General features: G+C 36.4%; 1 non-coding gene across 1 annotated transcript; it reads right to left on the reverse strand.

Annotated features, from left to right (window-relative positions):
- Positions 1-1,367: 1,367 nt before the first annotated feature.
- Positions 1,368-1,473, reverse strand: LOC139856442 (small nucleolar RNA R71). The gene has a single exon (XR_011761924.1). It is a non-coding gene; the product is annotated as a small nucleolar RNA R71 (small nucleolar RNA).
- Between the last annotated feature and the right edge of the window lie 4,203 nt (positions 1,474-5,676).

Genomic DNA, 5,676 nt, shown 5'->3' on the forward strand with positions numbered 1-5,676 from the left:
ATATATGTTCATTTGGAACACTATCACCCCCCTTTTATAATAATAATATTACTTATATATATTTGTATTTTTTATAAATTAAAACTAATATAGCGTTAAGCTTTGTTTAAAGATTTTTCCCTGTGGAACGAACCGGACTTACTAAAAACTACACTACTGTACGATTAGGTACACTGCCTATAAGTGTTGTAGCAAGGTTTAAGTATATCCATTCTATAAATAAATAAATATCTTGTGTAAAATTGTATCGTATTTAATAGTATTTTCTTATAAAATTTAATAGTATTTTATACCCCTTAGCTTTAACATTTTTCCTAGTAAAATATAAGCTATTTTTTATACCCCTTCCCTTTAACATCATAAATATAAATTAAAAACAGTACCCACCCCCTGGTGGTTGATTCTAATGTGTTGCGGCCTGACGACACCGCACAAACAAAACCGTCCGTTTCGGCCATATCATGGGGGAGTATAGTTTTTGGTGCTGCTGCCGGGGAACTGGTATCAAGCAATACTGCACTTTATCAAACTTATTCACAGGCATTTAGTGGTGTCTAAGAAAGACAATTATACACGGACTTGGTTGTTGGATTTTTCCGAACAGTCGCCAATTATATTGGGTCCAAAAGGATCCTGCCTCTCCGTAGTTGTCCTGGCCACTTGGTTTGTTGAATAGTTCGTTTCGGAGCTCTGTTATCGAAATACCAGGGAATCAGTAGCCAGAACCAAAAACATATTCAACCATAGGATAGTTAGTTAATTAAATTAGATTACCTTAGAATTAGACTACCTTAGATTAGATTACCTTAGACTAGTTTAGCTTACCTTACTTTACTTTAGAAATTTAGTTTATTTGCTAAAAATTAAAAACAAAAAGGCATGCCCAGTGTATGACCCAAACCCGATCTAGACCAGGGCCGTTGTTATTCGTACCTGATCCAGACGCAATAATCTCTAAAGCATGCAAGGAAGCATGAATCAGAAATCGAATGGTGTTACGGTCACTTTAGCAGAAAATACCAAACCTTCGATTGAAGGTCGGGGAGGACCGATCAGATTTCTGGAGATTCAAGGACACTCGTTCGAGTTAAAACATCACATCATCCAGCTCATCCAAAATAGCTGTCAGTTTCATGGATTACCGAATGACGATCCTAATTCTCACCTTGGTAAATTTATATCTCTTTCGAACTCCTACAAACAGCCAGGGATAGGACAAGATATAGTCCAGCTATACTTGTTTCTCTATTCTCTCACTCATCATGCTCAAACCTGGTTCGAAGGATTGGAAAAAGATTCCATCATGTCATGGACAGAGATGGGTACTAAATTCCTAACCAAATATTTCCCTCCTTCCAAACAAACCAAGCTTAAGAATGACATCATTAACTTCAAACAAAGTTATGATGAATCTCTTTACACTGCATGGGAGCGATTCAAAACCGTGCTGAAGAAATGCCCTAATCACCAGCTAGAACGGTCAGCTCAAATCTGTACCTTCTACAATGGCCTTATGGTAAATCATAGGACGACGATCGATGCAGCAACTCAAGGGAATCTAATGAACCAAACCGCAGACGAAGCATGGGAATTGCTCGAGAACATGACAATGCATCTTCATGACTGAAACAGTGGTGAAACAACTTCATCATCTACCTCACTCTCTGCACTTAACAATCAAACAGAGGCCATCAAATCCCTCACGAATAAGATGGAATCTCTTGCTAAACAACTCGAAGAATTGAAGATGCAGCCGTAGCAGGTCAACCAAGCTCAGGCTTGTCTTAATTGTACCAACCCGCAACCTACAGAAGAATATCAAGTTGAGTACGAAAACCCTGACAGTTCAGTCTGTTACGTTCAATACCCAGCTAGTCCATCAAATCCCGAATTCAATCAACAACCTAGGGTTAATCAGTTTCAGCGAAGCAATCAACCTTTTCTCTGTCGCTATCCACCTTATCCTGCCCAGCAATCTCAATTGACCTACGATCAACCACTTTCACTCACTTGTCCGCCAGCTGAGGAAAATTCTCCTACCACCCAGATTACAAAAGCAACTAACCCTACTCTTGGAACTGATGATCAGTTGAATCAGTTCATTCAAGGACAATAATAGCTAAATCAGAGAACTACAGCCAGGCAAGATCAGACGGAGATACTAATGAGAAATCAATTGGCTCTGCTCAAAAGTCTGGAGACGCATGTAACACCCCGTCAAAAATCCCTTTAACGGAACGTTAACTCTGGTCCCAGTGCTTGGCTTGACTTCTACGTAGCAGCAATATTCTACAGCAGAAGCAATTAATACCTGAGAATAAATCACGCAAAATGGATCAACAATAATGTTGAGTGAATCTACAGGTTTTAGTTAAACAATACAATATGTTTAAGAAATAATATATTTCCAAAAAACGTTTAATAGTGGAAGACCACCAAAGTTTTATATCAAAAGTTTACATACAGCAATGTCAAGTGTTAACTGTTCGTAATCAGTGATATCAAGTTCCAAATGTGTGACACCAAAATAGTTTCGTTTCTATACTTGTAGACATTACCATGTCTAGTTTTAAATGTTTGTAAACCACAGTTTCAAGTAACGTATCATAGTATCTGAAAAACAGTTATCAGAAAAAAAAATAGTTTAGTTTTCTTGACCACGAGATTCTATCGTTTGCATAAACCGAGCACCTGAATACTAGCAATGACCCGAGTATAGAAGCCACTATACCCGACCTTACCTCGTAAAATGTTATCCACTTGTTCAAATATATTCAATGTTCAAAGTAAATGCACCACTGTTTTTATAGCGGGTGAGGTTGTCAACCTAACGGATCCGTCCATCTAAATTGTGCTTACACCGATGGTATTAAAAGTATTCAAGCTAGAGGCTTTTTGGACAAAACTCAATATGCATATGTGTAGTACTCATGTCAATACAAAATTATTTAAAAATGTAAATATAACAGCGTGTATTCTCATCCCTGAAAACATGTAAAAAGCGGGACTGTATACTCACCTTTGAATAAAGCTCGAATTAAAAAGTGAACAATTAACTTGTACGGTTTATAGCCGAGTAATGCAATATAAGTATACGTATGTAGGTTGGTCAATATATGTATCTTAAATAAGTATGGTTTCATAGTGTATGTTGTCTTATTGCTCAACTCGACGCGTTTCAAAGTAAAAGTCAACTATATCATGCAAGTCAACAAAGTCAACCGAAGTCAAACCGAAAGTCAAACTTGGTCAAAGTAGTCACCTAAAGTCAACATCAGTAGGTTCATGTCAAATATTGTTCAACATGTCAAACCTAAGTCAAACAAAACATTTTAGGTCATGAATGATCATTTTCACAATTTCAGTTTATCGTCATGCACAAAGTTTATGAACACGTAGCATACTTAGCACATTATCTCATAGTACAAAATTTAAGTAAATATGACAAACTCCAGATCATAAATATACTTTAAATCTATTCCAAAAAGTCCAGCCAGGGACTCATACGACAATTAAAAGTCAGGAATCAGAAGGGATACATTTGGGGTTTGCCAAGTCAGTTTCTGACAGCGCACTGATTTCATTTTGGCTATAACCGGAGTTAGGAACATGAAATTGATACAAGACCAGTGGCCATAGTTCAAGGATAAATCAAAGTAACACATATCAAAATCTAGCAACTTTTGTGTAGCCAATTTGTACAGTTTAATCGTGCAAGTTGAACATTCAGTTTTCAGCTCAAATCAGAATTCACATAAAGTATGGCTCTATTGTGCCCAATGCATAAGGTTTTAGAGATTGACATAAACTAACAATAAGTCACATATCATGTTAAGTTTCATTTTCCAGAGGCATACATGCTCATGCAATTCCCATAATCCACAGAATACAAAACCGTGAGCAATTTACATATTCGATTCTCATTTAGTTAGCCACCTTCGCACGCGATTATACGAAGATCTAGAAAAAATTAGCCTATGATATCCACATATAATATGAATTAATTTTTGTCTATTTTTCAAATATGCAAAGCTTTAATCACATAAGTTAACACATTTTATCATACAAGGTTATTTTCATGCAAGTGCTGTATAAAACTACTTTTACACTAATTCAAGCATATCTCGAGCTATACATAAGCAAACGACATGATATTCTAGTCTAACTTGAGTGTTTTTTAAATTATCTTTCCATTGGTATAAGTCTCACATGCCAATTCGTTGTCTATCAATACCAGATTTCTGATCAAGCAACAAAAACACAACGATAATTCAAATCGACATAACTTAATCATACGGAAACGAAATCAAGCGAATCCAAAGCCTAAACTCAATAGTTTTTCGCAAGGAATATGATTATAACATAATAATTAACATTTGAAAAACTTAATTTTTCTGATCAAACAAATACAAATTCGTTTTTAAACCCTAGCGCATCAAACAATCAAAATAACGATAACGATTAACACGTACGCGTATAGACTTTATCATTTGACAACATAACTATGAAACTCTTATAAAAATTAGATTTTAAGAGTTAGGGTTTAGCTAAATATACCTTAGATCAACAATCAAAGCACACCAATACGTAGAGGATAACCCGAATTACAACGTTTGTTCTTGAGGTTTTATCAAAAATTGAAAATTGGATGGTATGGTGATGGTGATGATGTCGACGGTATGGGGAGGGAGGAAGAAGTTGACTGGCAGCTTTTTCTTGTGAGGGTTTATGCCAAATTTAGGTTTACACTCTAATTTATATTAAGCCCTAATTCCACAATTAACACTTAAGCCCCTAAAGTTACAAAAATCTAGATATAAGGGGGTATGGGGGAGGGTTCGGCCGAATATGGCCCACATGGGGTTCCCGGGCTCGTGTTTTGTAATTCCGTGTAATCGTGGTCCGTTTTAAATGCCGTTTAGTCGTACCGAAGGCCCAGAACGCTAACCCGATCGTTAAACGCAACCAATTGTTTAATTTATTAAAAACCCAATAAATTAAATATTTTAAAAAGTTAGTAATTAATAAAATTAATTATTAAAATAAACCCGAGCGTTTCGTTGCTCAAAAAGCTATTATCAAAATCGTATCGTTTTTATCGTATTTCATTATCCGAAATATTTATTTGAATTAATATCAACCCATATTAATTATTGAAACCCTCCGAAGATCAAGTACGCATTTAATACACGTAAATGCACAAAAATTAAATAATCGCCGTTAAATAAACTAACGGAAGGTTAACGGAAGTAACAGAAAAATCAGGGTTGTTACAACGCAGCTCGGACAGTTATCACAACGCCTTGAAACCCGACCGCAGGGAAGGTTACCAAGTAATACTATCCAAAATCCCCACATAGAAGAAGCAAAGCAAATGGATTCCGTAATCCCAGAGGAAGAACCACGGAGAAGGTCAGCTAGGCTCAAGAACAAATCGATATATACTCAGAAGCTGACACCTGAAACTCCAGTTCGCGTACTGTATCCTGGAAGGCTACAGGAAGAACCAACCAAGCTTGATACCTTCAAACTTGATGGAAGATTCCTGGACACTATGTCCAAAGTTCCCAACCAGAAGAGATACATCTGAAGGCTTCTCTCTACAAAGGAAAGGATACAAGATTCTAACAAAATTCCACTGAGTGAAGAATGCTCTGCATTACTCAGGAACTCTCT

The sequence above is a fragment of the Rutidosis leptorrhynchoides genome, chromosome 6, assembly GCF_046630445.1.
Source record: "Rutidosis leptorrhynchoides isolate AG116_Rl617_1_P2 chromosome 6, CSIRO_AGI_Rlap_v1, whole genome shotgun sequence".
NCBI lineage: Eukaryota > Viridiplantae > Streptophyta > Magnoliopsida > Asterales > Asteraceae > Rutidosis > Rutidosis leptorrhynchoides.